This window comes from Capra hircus, chromosome 12 (assembly GCF_001704415.2).
Source record: "Capra hircus breed San Clemente chromosome 12, ASM170441v1, whole genome shotgun sequence".
In the NCBI taxonomy this organism is placed as follows: Eukaryota; Metazoa; Chordata; class Mammalia; order Artiodactyla; family Bovidae; genus Capra; species Capra hircus.
The window spans coordinates 61960560-61974458 of NC_030819.1; the positions used below are offsets into that span (position 1 = coordinate 61960560).

At 42.9% G+C, this 13899-nt stretch overlaps 1 protein-coding gene across 1 annotated transcript in view; it reads right to left on the minus strand.

The window, feature by feature from the left end:
* The window catches only part of SMAD9 (SMAD family member 9), a 62939-nt gene extending 57230 nt beyond the window's left edge, over positions 1 to 5709 (minus strand). Inside the window, exon 1 of the mRNA XM_018056661.1 lies at positions 5605 to 5709. The gene's annotated coding sequence lies outside the window, so the exon portion shown is untranslated. The remainder of the gene's footprint in view (positions 1 to 5604) is intronic.

Consider the following 13899-nt stretch of genomic DNA (forward strand, 5'->3'; position numbering starts at 1 on the left):
CAAGATGAATGAATGGATTTATAATGAAGTGTGATTAATAGGAGATATTAAATATTCTACCAAGAGATGGAGAATTCTGATGGAATTTGTCATCTTTTTCCGAGTTGTTTTCTGAACTGTGGTACCACCAAGTCAATTAAATTAGATACAAGTACTCAGAAAGCAGGGCTTCCCTGGTGGCTCAGCAGTGAAGAATCTGCCAGCCAGCCAGCCAATACAGGAGACACGGGTTGGATCCCTGGGTCAGGAAGATCCCCTGAAGAAGGAAATGGCAACCCACTCCAGTATTCTTGCCTGGGAAAACCTATGGACAGAAGAGTCTGGCAGGCTATAGTCCATGGGGTCACAAAGAGTGGGACATGACTTAGCAACTAAACAACTCAGAAAGCAACCGGTACCACTTTAGATGAACTCTGCTATCCATCACCTTCTCCTTAAGAAAAAAAATCTGCAAATCTGCTCTAAACCTTCCAAAGCCCGTAAGTGCTTGGGACAAAATCCTTCCAGGCTTCTGATAAACTGCTTCAAATACCTATTGCAAAATGGACTGCAGTTTCTAAAAACAAACTCACACACACACATTAACTAGAGCAAATCTACAATTGATCAGCTTCCAAGCAGTTTAACAGATTAAAAAATGAAAAATATTCAGCTACATGGAAGAAGATGTCTCATGGGTTAAGAAGGGTTTGTGGAGGTAGGAGCCCCGCACTGCCCGCCCGGCTGGGGAGGTGCTCTCAGAATCGATCAGGTGAAGCCATTGTTCCTTCAGAGTGTCGACACCTCCACCACTTCCAAACCCTCTCATTTGCTTCAGGACGAATCCCCAAGGCCATCAACACATCTGGGTGGCCCCTAGAGCACATGTGAACTCTTATGTGTCTAGTGCGAAGGAAACTAGATGGCCATCCCCGATAACCCCAGTGTTTGTAAACAGAGACAGCTTTGCATAACTGTAGCCCTAAACCCACTGCGTGATTGAGGAACACATGTTTCCTATGTACAGTTCCTCAAAGGTAAATGTGACAAAGGGGGAAAAAGGAAGTCATCGGATATGAAATATTAAATTTCCCTAAGAGAAATTTCATATATAGAAATAATCCCCACCAGTGTTATCAGATAATCAGAAGGGAGAGAGAGAATGATTTTGATAGCTAGTATTTAGCCCCCACCAAAAAAGAAAATAAAAGCTGTATTTTTGGAAAACTCAGGACTTTGGAGAACTCCTTTACACTGATTTCATAGATTAAAGTTTTGTCTTTCAATTAAAACTGGTTTAGGGAATGAAGCGTGAGAACCAACAGCTCTTCAGTGGTTAGGCCTTCTGACATGATACAGCTCTGCACATATACATTTATCATCTGTATCTTAAGATTCATGCATTTTCACTTTAAATTTTGCATTTAAACTTTATTTCAGAGTCTCTTGAGTTTAGAAAACTGGTTTTGAGTTCATTAGACTTCCCAATTAAAAGTGTATAATCAACTATATTATATAGACATGATATTTATATACAAATTATATTTTTTACATTATGTTAACTCTATTAATTCTGAACCACTAAACAGAACATGATGCATGCTAAGACAGGGTATACTATCTTTTGGTAACGTAATAAGTAATACACAGAAGGGGGACTAAGGTCTTCTGACAAGACAGACGAGACCACTTCTACATCCAACCTGACCAAAACAGAAGCTCATCTCAGCAGCAGTCAGCTCATTTTGTGAGCAGAGTTTGAAACACATACACTAAAAACAGTTTTTCTGTGGCTACTGCTGGCGGGGGAAGGGGGTCGACATATTGTGTTAGCAATTTTCTATGGAATCGAATTAGGGTTTCATTGTGGTAGCCGTATCACATTAAAAATCTGGGTTTTTCTTTGCTAAATGGTTTCCATTGTGTATGTAGTGAATCTGATATGGAAAATTGCTAATGCAATAAGAGTATCATAGAAGCTTTCCTGACTCTAACGCTCAACCACAATATTCAGGAGAAAGAGGCTCCACTGGGCAGGGGTGGGGGGTGGGGTCACTTTCCACAGCCTCTCCACGGGTCCTCAGTCCTCAGCTCCAGCTCAACACTGGCTTTGTGAAAGATGGACCATTAACACCTATCATTTAGGGGAAACTCCTTTACAGATTTTATTTCAGACCATGAATTCAGTGAAAGACGTGCCATTGAATTAATATTTATTGACAAAGCACTAGACAGGGCACTGTAGTTGGCATGAAACAAACGGAAAAGATAGATAAAACAAGGTCTCTTCCTTCATAGAGTTTTGACAGGACTGAAGAGAAGAAGGAAATTGGCAAATGAGGAATTCACCAAGAGGCAAGATACAAGGGTGCAAAATGCCAAGGGCCATTAGGTGTCAAAGGAGGACACACCTGGACAGGACTGTAAAAGATGAGGAAGGTGCTGGCAGGTCTGTGGCTCTGGTGAGAGGTGGGGAGGCAGGGGCCTTGGCGTCAGGACACGTGCAGAGGAGAGGAAAGCCAGGGCAATGAGCAGGGGAAATCACAATTCTTTAGTTTAACTGCAGCATAAAATATGGAAGGAGTGAGAAGATAAGCCTGGAAATTGGTCTGGGGTCAGCTCAAGGCCAACAGAGGGAGTAGTGGGTGTTGTTCAGATGGTTTGGGGTGGCAAGTGTCAGGCTGTGGGCCATTGGCAAGAACACTCAGCTTCTATGGGTCTGATGGTTTCTAATGCTAACAAGCATCTTGAAATCTTAACTCTAGTTAGCCCATGTTTCTTGAGAGACATAATTTTATAGGAATATTTATTTTTAAAGGTTAGTTTATATCCAAAAGATATTTATTTTTTCCTTGTTGTTATGCCCCTACTCTTGTCATGAACAGTTCACCAGGTCAATGTTCTAACGTGCTCATACTATTAAATTCACTCACAAATTTAGTTTGCTTTTTTCCCCCTTTTAGAATAACTTTTCAACTCACTGGCAACAGTAACCAAGGAAATATAAATCCAACAGCCTAGAATTACAACTATTTGAAGAGACTCATGCTTTCGATGTACTGTTAAACATTTATAGTTTCATTCCAGACTATTCCCTGCTTCTGAATTTCTCACTAAATGTTAGACGTGATGGGCAGAAAATCTGCACTATGCCTCGTTAGAGCTTTAAAATTCAAGGTAGTATGTTTTCCAAATTTAAGAAAAACCACTTCTTCATTTTCGTAACTTTTAGCTTTCCTTGTATCGGAGTACATTTTGTGTATAAATATTATTTCCAACACACTTAAGCCAAACATGATGAAATTGCTGTTTTATTTATTGCAGAGGGGATGTCAGATATAAACTAGTTAGTTGCCTAAGTGCTATGGTGATCACTTATTAAATACCAACTCTTCAAATACGGCAAAGGATATTGTGCTCTCATTGAAAAGAATGAAACTGTTTGTAAAACTGAAATTGACTATTTTAATCTTTATGAAATAGTTTCTGGACAGATTTTTTCCCTCCAACTGACCACATGATTAGAAAGGATAAACAGATTTACCAGTTGTTTATTACTTCTAGAATCCTTAGCAATGTTTCATTAACAACAAAAACCTTTCTGTCTCATCCCATGGTCTTGGGCAATCAGAGAGTAGTAGTTGACATTTGTGAATATTTTCTGATTACTCATTAAGTGGAAATATATTAAAAAAGAAGAAAATTTTAAAAGAAGCAAAGTCAAATAGCTCATGCTGACTTTAATAAATAACAAAGATGTGAGAATTGCAAAATATTTAGAAGTTTAGCCTAAAATTTGTTTGTATCTTTGATTTTTAGCAAACACTGTACTGATAAAAATGAGTTTCCTCAGATCAAGGGTATGTTGGCATTCTCTTAAAACATAGCTTGAAACCACAGAGCCCAAGCAAAAAAACAGCTCTGACAAAGATGGCCAGTCAAGCATAAAAATGGGAGTTGGTTGTGTCAGAATAGATTAACAGGCTGAAGGCTGTCCGCTAAAGACAGTTGTCTTGCCATCAATGAAGGCAATCATTACCACTAAAAGTTACTTTTCTGATATGTTATTTGCAACTTCTATCATATTTTAAACGCTCCTTATTTATAAATGATTACATCATTTTCTTATCTGCAGCGTCCTTCTTGGATAACCACAACTTGAAAGCGGTCCAAAATCTTGCTCATGGTTTCCTACAAACATAAGGGCACTTACTAATTGAACTGTCTATCTGGAGTTAGGGGAATGTGTTTGGGTTTTACTTTTACTTCCTTTTTAAATATAGATCACTATTTCTACAATGTAAACATCCAATGGCATTCCCTCACAGCGACAGGAATCCCAAGGCAGAAGATACGCTGTAGGATTAATTTATCACTCACCCAGAAGGGTGCCTCAAATGCCTGGCTCAGTTATGGCCAAGGAGCTAGCATTATTAAATGCCTTATGACTTTACAGCTATCCTCTATCATTCCTGTTCAGCAACACTTCCAAAAGATCATCCGAGAAATCTGGCAAGCCACTGAAAATGGTACTTGTAAACTGGATCCGTTCAAAGCCATCCACAGTGACCTGTGGGTGTGTATCCGACTGTGACTGGGTAAAGAATTTACGTGCAATTTCATTCCCAAACTCGATTCTACCTCATTTGTAGGTTATTTCTCACGAGTACCCAGTTCCCGCCCAGAAACAAGTCAACAGAGTATTTCTAAACCATCATTTCAAATTTCCAGTGTCAAGGGTCGGAGGAGGAAGGAATAGTAACGGGAAGACTTGTCAGCGATTAGCCATCCATAAAAACGCACCCCCCTCTTTCCCAGCACAATGCTGGCGTCACTTCGTCTCCTGTATCTGTTCCCCACCTCGCCCCCCTCCCCTCTGCTGAGACTTGGCACCGAATGGCAGGCGAAGGAAAAAGACAAACACCCCGGCTCCCAACACAATCCAAGCGTTAGCCTAGAGACACTTGAACAACATTCCTAACTTTTTTTTTCCTGCTCATTTCGCCTGCCTCAAAGGTAAGCAGAGTAAAAACGGTATGAGGCAGGGGGCCAGGGAAGGCCAGCTGAGTCACATTCGCTGCCCTGCATGCACCCCGATTTCTCCAGTGTCCTCCCCAAGCCCTCCGGCCACAGCAAACGGTTACTCAGCTGCGAGTCTGGGTCTCCACGGAGCCTGTCCTCGGTGCGGACCCAGCCCCGGGCCGGGGGCGGGAAGGGGTGTGGGGAACGGACGGCTAGCGCGCACCCCTGCCCCCTCGCCGGGCCACAGCCCCGCACGCCGGCGGGCCGAGCCTTCGCTGACAGGTCCCAGGTGCCCGCGGCCCGCGCGGCCGTCTCCCCGGAGCCGCCCCTCCCGCTCCACCTCAGACAGGCCCCACCAAGGAGGTACAGGGACGGGAGCACAAAGAGCCCCGGCCACACGCCAGACCCTTCCCTATGGAAGAAAAACTTCGCTGCACACGCGTCCAGACACGCACACGCCCGGCGCGCGCCGGGGAGGGCATCTCTTACCTGTCCCCGCGCTGCTACTCATGGCCCCCCCCAATCCACCCACCCATGGAGGTCTGGCCGCCCCCCGCCCCGAGGTGGGTCCCCCGGCCGCCCGCTCGGAGCGGCTGCACTCACTGCCTGACTGCGCGCGCCCAGCGCCTGCAGGGCCCGGCGGCGGCGGCGGCGGCGGGGACCGAGACAGCGGCTGCAGCGGCGGCGGCGGCGGCGGCCCCAGCCGGCGTCAGTCAGACTGGAGCCGCGAAGCCTCATCGCCCGTATTAGTGCGCCGACCTGGAAAGCCGCCAGGAGTCCTGCTCGCGGGTCCGCCCCCGCCCGCCGCCGCCGCGCGCCCGGAGCCGCTCGGGGAGCCCGCCAGGAGGGGGAGCGCGGCCCGCCCCGCGGCCACGTGCGCGGAAGCCCGCGGCGGGGGCGCCTCGGGGACGCCCCGGCGCGGGGTCTCCCGGGCCCCCGGGCGGCGTCCGCGTCCTCCCGTGAGACCCGACTCCCCTCGTCCGCGGCTCGGCCCCCTCGGCTGGGCGGCGGGGGCACCTCGCGTCTCTCTCCCCGAACGTCCTGCCTCTCCACCTAGAGCCCGAGGCCGGAGGACCGTTTCCAGAACTCGAGGTGTGGGACCGACAAATCGGTTTGGAAACCGCCACCCCCAACAAGTGGCTCTTCCCGACGTGTTTCTGAGTCCCGAGGGTGGGTGTTCCTTGCAGTTTGTCTCTTACTTGCTTTGCAAGAGTAAAGGGGGTCATTACCCGCAACCGACAGCGCCAGAGTAACTGGTTTGCCCCTGCATAAGCGGATGAAAATCGACTCACTCAGAGTGGTGAGTGGTGGTTAAAACTAGGCATGTAATTTTGTGGGTTGTCGTTTCCTTACCCGTATTTATTTGCTTAACAGCCTAGCCTATAATATATACTGTTATCTAATCTAATAAAGGTACAACCTTATGGGCACTGAGCAACGTTAATGGGTTAATGGACAACCTTCCTTGCTCACTGCCCGGCTATCCCCCCTGGATAGCCTGTCTTTGGAGGTCGCTGTGGGCCCCTCGAACCCGCTCAGAACATGTGTAAAAAATGCCACCAGCTTACTGATGGCCTTTGACCCCCATCAGCCAGCGGTTCTTCATAGAAAAGGCATTTACTGCAGGGATGAAAGAATACTAGAAAAGAAAAGAGAATAAAGCCACAAGGGACAGCATTCAGTTTGCTCCTGTATGTAGGAAAATCAGTCCTCCAGAAGGTCCTGATAACCTGTGAAGCGCAAGGCCGTGGATTGAACTGCCTTTTCTTGTCCTCAGAGCACTGCCCTTTCTTCCTGTGGCAGATGCCATGCTTGCATTATCACACTGTTGTCCACTGAGCAACGACCCTGTGTAAAACAGCATTTGTGTTAACACTTGAATCATCTTTATACACCTGTGCTCCAGGCTAGGTGTAAAGTTTGAGATTGCTCTGGGTGTGAAAGTCCAGGAAACCTTTGGACTGCTACCAATCGCACTTCCTGGGCATTTTATTGCAGGTAAAATAATTAGATCCTCAGAAATTGATACCCTGTAGCTTGTTTTTTTTAATGTTGTTAAGAAATGACCCAGCCACTGTTTCCTTCCCTTAGGTGCATTAGACAATGCAGAGGACTCAAGGCAGAGCAAGAAATGATAACCTCTGCAGTGCTGGCTCTGGCTTCCAGCAGTCTTTATAGGTTCTCCGAGTTCTCTGTGCTCTTGGCAGGCCTTGCTTCTGCAGATTCTTTGAGTGTGTGTAGTCTGTGTTTTCTGTATATTCTCTTTTACATGCCAAGAAATTTTGGCATCCAGAAGTTAGCCTATCACTTATTCCATGCCTGTCATGCCTAAGAGAGCAGGTTAATAATCCTTTAGACCCCCTGAAGAATCAGATCTGATTTCCAAGGAGAAAATGCTGACTCTGGGAAGGAAGGCTCAGAGTTGACATCCCATTTTTCAGAAGCTGAATATTCTTGCAACAGGAAATCTAAACACTATTTTTCCCCTCTTGATTTTTTGATTGGCTGCAATTGTAATGCTGGTTAGAGCAGGTGACACAGGAGGCGCAGATTCGATCCCTGGTTTGGGAAGATCCCCTGGAGGAGAGCATGGCAGCCCACTCCAGTATTCTTGCCTGGAAAATTCCACAGACAGAGGAGCTTGATGGGCTACAGTCCATGGGATCAGAAGGAGTCGGATGCGACTGGGTGAGCACGCACACACGTTACAACTTCCGCCAAAAAACTACACTACAGGATTCATGGGTTATTCAGTCATGGGTTGTGATTTGGTAGAAATGCCAGTAAGATTTTGGTTCGAAACCTGAAAACCATGGCAAAATGAAGCCCCCCTCCCTTTTCTGAATTACAAGAACTTGGCAGAATGTGAGCTTCAAGCAGCCCATAAACCGGTGGTAGGAAGGGCAGCCCCCTCACCCATGAGAAGGTTCATTCTTTTCACTTGTCATATGCCCAGCACAGTGCAAGGTTGTAACAAAGTCTGCAGTAAACCATAGATGCAAAGATCCTGCTTTGTACATCTGTTGTACCAATGCCTGCCTCTGGTCTTCTTTGTGAAAATCTAATAATAATTGCGTGTTTGTGTGTGTTGAGGGGTGAAGTTAGGGGTGATTCATGGTCATTTTGGGGAAGCAGTGGGCACGTTGAAGGACTTGGAAAGAGAGTCATACAGTTCACAAAACTTACCTTTACAGTGAGGATAAGGCTTATTCTTATTTTTATGTAGAAGTTAATTATTTGATGGTATATTTTGCATACACTCCAAACCAGTTATAATGACTTTTTCATTTAAATATCATCTGTTTATTTCAGTATCATTTTTGTGGGTTGTGGGAGGTGGTGCTTGATTTTGTGGCATCTGATCCCTCCAGAACTCTACGGGGTCCCATTCTTTCTGAATAGCAGGAGTTTAAGATGAAGATAAATTTAGTTTTGATTTGGGAACTTTGTGACTATGTTCTGAAATAGAAGGCAATATCCTAAGGCATCACAGAATTATGGTTGACTTTTGCTACTAAGCACGGGTGTCTTAACCAACTGAAATTTCTCACAGCACAGGTCTAGAAGTCCAAGATCAAGGTGTCAGCAGATTCGGTGGTGAGAACCCTTTTTCCTTGTTTGCACATGGTTGTCTGCGTTATAGCCTCAAGCGCCCAAGAGAGCAAGCTCTCCTCTCTTTCTCTTTTGTAAGGACACTGTCATGGGGGCTTCCCATGTGACCTCAGGTTCCCTCGTGACCTTATCTAAACCTAATCATCCCCAAAGGCCCCACCTCCTAATACCATCCCTTTAACCAAACCCTTCAAGTCAAGTTTTTGCCTTTAACTCAAATTGATGAGGAAAAGCCTCTCTCTTTCTATTTTAAAGGACAGGCTGAGCCCACTAGACCAGCAAGTTGCCTGGTTGGAAGATGCAAGTTTCTCCTTGGTGTTTATTAACAGGTTGACTTTTTGCCATGCTCTGTGACATTTTCTTTTTTATAAGAGGTTGATAAAGTTGATACTGTTTGACCCACACACTGCTCTTTATTTTTAATTTATAGATGACTTCTGACAGAATGAATCCTAGGAGAGATAGAAGAGATATTCAAAACTCTTTAAGTGAGAATAAAAGAACATCTCTGAAAGCATTTTCTGTACAAATATGTTTCATGTTCATATAGAATTTAAGATTAATAAAGGATCTTAATCGTGTCTGTGCTTCTATCATACTGCATATTGTTTGGCGAGCCTTAGTCTACTTTTAAGACCTCTATTGAAAATAGTTAAGCATAGAAGAAAACAGATTCATTACTTCTGGCTTTCCTCTTTAAGAGAGAAGTTTGGGTGGAGGGAAAAAAAACGTCATATTACCTTAGAACAAAGGTCATAATAAAATATGAGATATTATTCTGCATCGGTTATTGTTTAGTCACTAAGTCGTGTCTGAATCTTTGCGACCCCATGAACTGTAGTGCACCAGGCTCCTCTGTCCATAGGTTTTTCCAGGCAAGAATACTGGAGTGGGTTGCCATTTCATTTTTGAGGGGATCTTCTCCACCCAGGGATAGAACCTGCATCTCCTGCATTGGTAGGCAGATTCTTCACCACTGAGCCATTCTGCATTTTCCAAGTACAAAAATATTCTTTCTGATGTGTGCATATGTATTATCTTACATTTCCATAAAACTTTTCCTTTTAAAGCTTAGGCTTGCATTATTTCATTTAATTCAGAAGTAACCCTATAGGGAGGCAGCTCATGTACTGTCTCTGTCTTATCACTTCATAGATGAGAAAATTGTGATGCACACAGCTTTCATCACTGGAAAAATGTCTCGTGATTAACCTAAACAGTATCCATCCAAATCTGTTGTCTATCCAGAGGGAAGAACGATGTGCAAGAAACCACTTTTTGAATGAAATTTCAATTTCTGACATATATTTCCTATAAGAAATGTAAATAAGTTTCAGTTTTTTGGAAGTATGTTTTCTGAAATGGTCATTTTAAAAAAGTGAATGTGATGTAATTGCAGCTAAAACTCAGCTGTTGTGCACTGACTTAATCATCTGCAATGGTGAACGCACAGGTATTTGAGAAAAAAAAACTCTATGGGACTTGACTAAACAGGATTTTAAATTTTACAATCTCGAGTCATTTCTTTATATAATCTTGATTCTCTCTTCTCTTTAATGCAAAGAGAATAGTAATCACAGTGGAAAATATTAATGGGTCAAATGCTTACCCTACCTTCTTCCGTATGAGAACCTGTCACCTTCTGCTAATACTTTTTATCTTAAAAAAGACAGATTCGGCTGTAATTGCACACTTAGCTTACTGATTCTCCAGCAGTGGGTCATAGCTCCCCAGCTGTGATGTCAGAAGATTGCCTAGGGAATTGCAACGCCTGTAACCTCTGTTTTTGCCCCTCATCTATACTAAACTGTCTTATAAATTCTGCTGTATATATTTAGAACCACATCAGACTTTTATAGTGTTTGCTTCCACCATCAAACATAATATAAAACTCTTGAAGAAAAGGAAAGTCTTTTGTATTCATCAGTATTCTTCTTACCATGTATTTTCTTCCTTCCTAGGGTTCCAAGTTTCCTTCCTTTGATATTTTCTTTCTGTTTAGCCATTGTTTTAGGGTAGGTCTGTGGGTGTCCAATTCTCTTAAGCATCTGAGATTGTCTTGAAGGTTATTATTTTTTTTTCTGAGTATGAGATTCGGCATTGACAGTTTCTTATTTTTAGTACTTTAAAAATAGCGTGCCACATCCTTCTGACCAGCTTAGTTTCTGATGGTAAATCCAGTCATTCTGGTTGTTTCCCTATTATAGGGACGCTGTCTTCTTTTTATTTTTGGTGGCTTTCAAGATTTGTTCTGTCTTTAGTTTTCCAAAGTTTAATTATGATGTGTCTTGGTATATATTTCTTTGGGTTTATCCTGTAAGGAATCTGATTCTATGATTCTATGCCTTTTGCCAAGTTTGAGGAGTTTTCAGTTAGCATTTTGTTTTTGATAATACTAATGTTAGATCTTATTAGTTTCACTGAGCTGCTTTTTATTATTATTCCGTTTTCTCTCTCTTGATCAGACTGAATAATTTCTATTGTGCTATCTTGAGTTTACTGATTCTTTTCTTTGCCACTCCCATTCTACTGTTGAGCTTATCCACCAAGCTTTTTATTCCGTTCTAAAATTTCTGGTTGCTTCTTCTCAATCTCTTCTTTTTCTTTGCTGAGTTTGCTTCTCTGCTGAAGCTTTCTAATTGTTTCATTAATTTCAAGCATGTTTGTAATTACGTGGAAGCATTTTTATCATGGCTGCTGTAGAATCCTCAGAGAATCCTAACATCTGTGTCAGCATCTCGTCTTTTTTCATTCAAGTTGAAGTTTTTCTGGTTCCTGCTTTGACGAGTGATTTTCTTTTGAAACATGGACATTTTTTATGAAGTTGTGAGACTCCGGATCTTATTCAGACCGTTTGTTTTAGCTGACGCTACTCTGGTTGAGAAGGAGAAGCACCATCTTGTTACACTGCTGGGGGAGGTGTACATATGGGCTCCCCACTTGGCCCCCACTGACACTCAAAGGAAGGGGGACGGTTTATTACACTTGGGTATGGGTAGGAGTTCTGGCTCACTACGTGGTCTTCATTGTCACCGAGGTGGGGTGGCTTTATTGCTGCTCAGCCACGGGAGGAAGCGCCTCCTCTGACCCCATCCCAGGAGGGAGGGAGCACAAGTCCAGGCACCCCCAGTGAAGACCCAGGGTTGGCTATTGGGGGTGAAAGTCCTGCTCGCCGCTGGGCCTTCTGTGACATCACCCAGGTCAGGGTGTCCAGGTGCCTGATTCCAGCCTTATGAGGGTGTGCATCTAGGCTCCTCACTCAGCCTTTGCTGTCGTCAGCAGGTGTGAGGCCACCATTCTTTTCTGTAGTGTTTGGTTGTAGAACAGCAGTTATTGTCTAAAGGATCAAATCTGTAAGGTATTGCTTTTTGAGATCATCAAAATACTAATGAGTTTTAATTCAAAATCAGAGAATTGTGAATGAGTCCTATATAGGATGGACATGTTAAAATCATTAGTTTGTAGATTTGGTCCTTTTGAGTTTGCACAAAAACAAAGCAACCCATTAGACTACTTCAGGGGATTTAGCTGTTGATAAAATGGATAACTTCATTCATGTAATTCTTTTCTTCAGCAAATGAATTGTAATGGTGGCATTATCTAACCATTTGGGAAACCTTTACTGAACAATCACAATTTAGGATGCTGTGGAGACAAATAAAATAAAAGGCAAGGCTATTGTAACTGAATGAAAAAAAATGGAAAACAGAACTGAGGAATCAACTATGAATAGTGGAAATACACATGACACAGATACAGCATTATAGATGGCAAGAAACATGTTATCATTCAGACAGAATCTTGAGTCAAACTCCATGTACACATACATATTCTGTAAGAACAAGGTTGAAAGTAAATGATAATGTTGTTTGATTATAATGAGACTGTACTTCAGTTTTAATCACACCCATATATGTTTCCGGACTGACTGACTGACTGACTGAAGTCGCTCAGTCGTGTCCGACTCTTTGCAACCCCATAGACTGTAGCCTACCAGGCTCCTGTTTTATTTTAGTAGAAGCAGGACACTAGTTATGTGTGATCACGGGCCAATCACTGGTCTAAGCCTGAAATGTGGTCTATTTCTGAAATGTGGGTAACCATACCTATATATGATACATGTTTTCTCTTACAGAGTGCCTCCGAGTCTGTACCACACTGTTAGCTTAGGTGAACCTGTGCTTCCTATCAAGCATATCAGAAGCCTGCAACAGTGCTCAAGGGTGAGCTGCAAAAAAAAGTACTGACACTTTTCCTGAAATTTCCACTATGCTTCAAACACATTTTTATCACTAGCTTGCAAACAGCAATAAATTATTTTATTGTTTTATTATAGTTTCATTAAGGATCTTATTTTTGGCTCAAGGCTTGTAACTTTAAATTCTTATAAATGCTCAAGGTCATTCTGTTTGTTTTCTCTCATTTCTACTTGCATAAGCCTTGTTCTGTTCAAGTGACTTGTTCAAGTGACTCATTCAAGTGACTTGTTCTGTTCTTGTTCTGTTTAAGTGACTTAAAGGTTCTCGAAACCTGGTAGTGAATAATTTGTTTATTCATTTGAGCAATAATTAAGTGTTTATGCTAAGCACTGTACTGGGAATACTGTTTTTTTTAAAAAATTTATTTTTATTTATCTATTTTTTGGCTATGCTGAGTGACACGCGGGATCTAAGTTCCTCGACCAGGCCACTGCAATGGAAGTATGGATTCTTAACCCCTGGACCGGCTGGGAAGTCCATGAGAATACGAATTTGAATAAGAAATGGTTTCTGTTTTAAGAGAGCTTATAGTCTAATGCAGATGTGACAGTATCACTGTTGTTGAAACTACTGGAGTCATTTTTAGCTTATTTACTTTTCCACATAACTTATAATGTTGTATTTAATGTGCTTCTGAAGCTTTCTACACGTCCCCAGATATCATACCTTCAGAAACTGAAGTAGCACGGTCATGAAAGAGCGTAGGCCCCGGATCCAGGCTTTGTGGGCTGAAATCATGCTCCTCCGTCTCCTAGCCCTGTGAGCTGGGCAGGTGACTGCTCTGTGCCTCAGTTTCGTCTCCTGTTGTAAAAGTTAGGTGAGTGATTATGTACTAAGTGCTTACAACAGTGGTCAGCAGAGAGTCAACATTCAATAAATGGTAGGTACTATCATTACTTTCTCTAAAACATCAGAAACAATCAAATTCTGAGTTTCAGGGGATCATTATAATGGCTGTTTTTTAGTCGTTAGCTTCTCAAAAACACATTAGGCTTCTGATGTTAAGTAAATATTTACTAATATCATA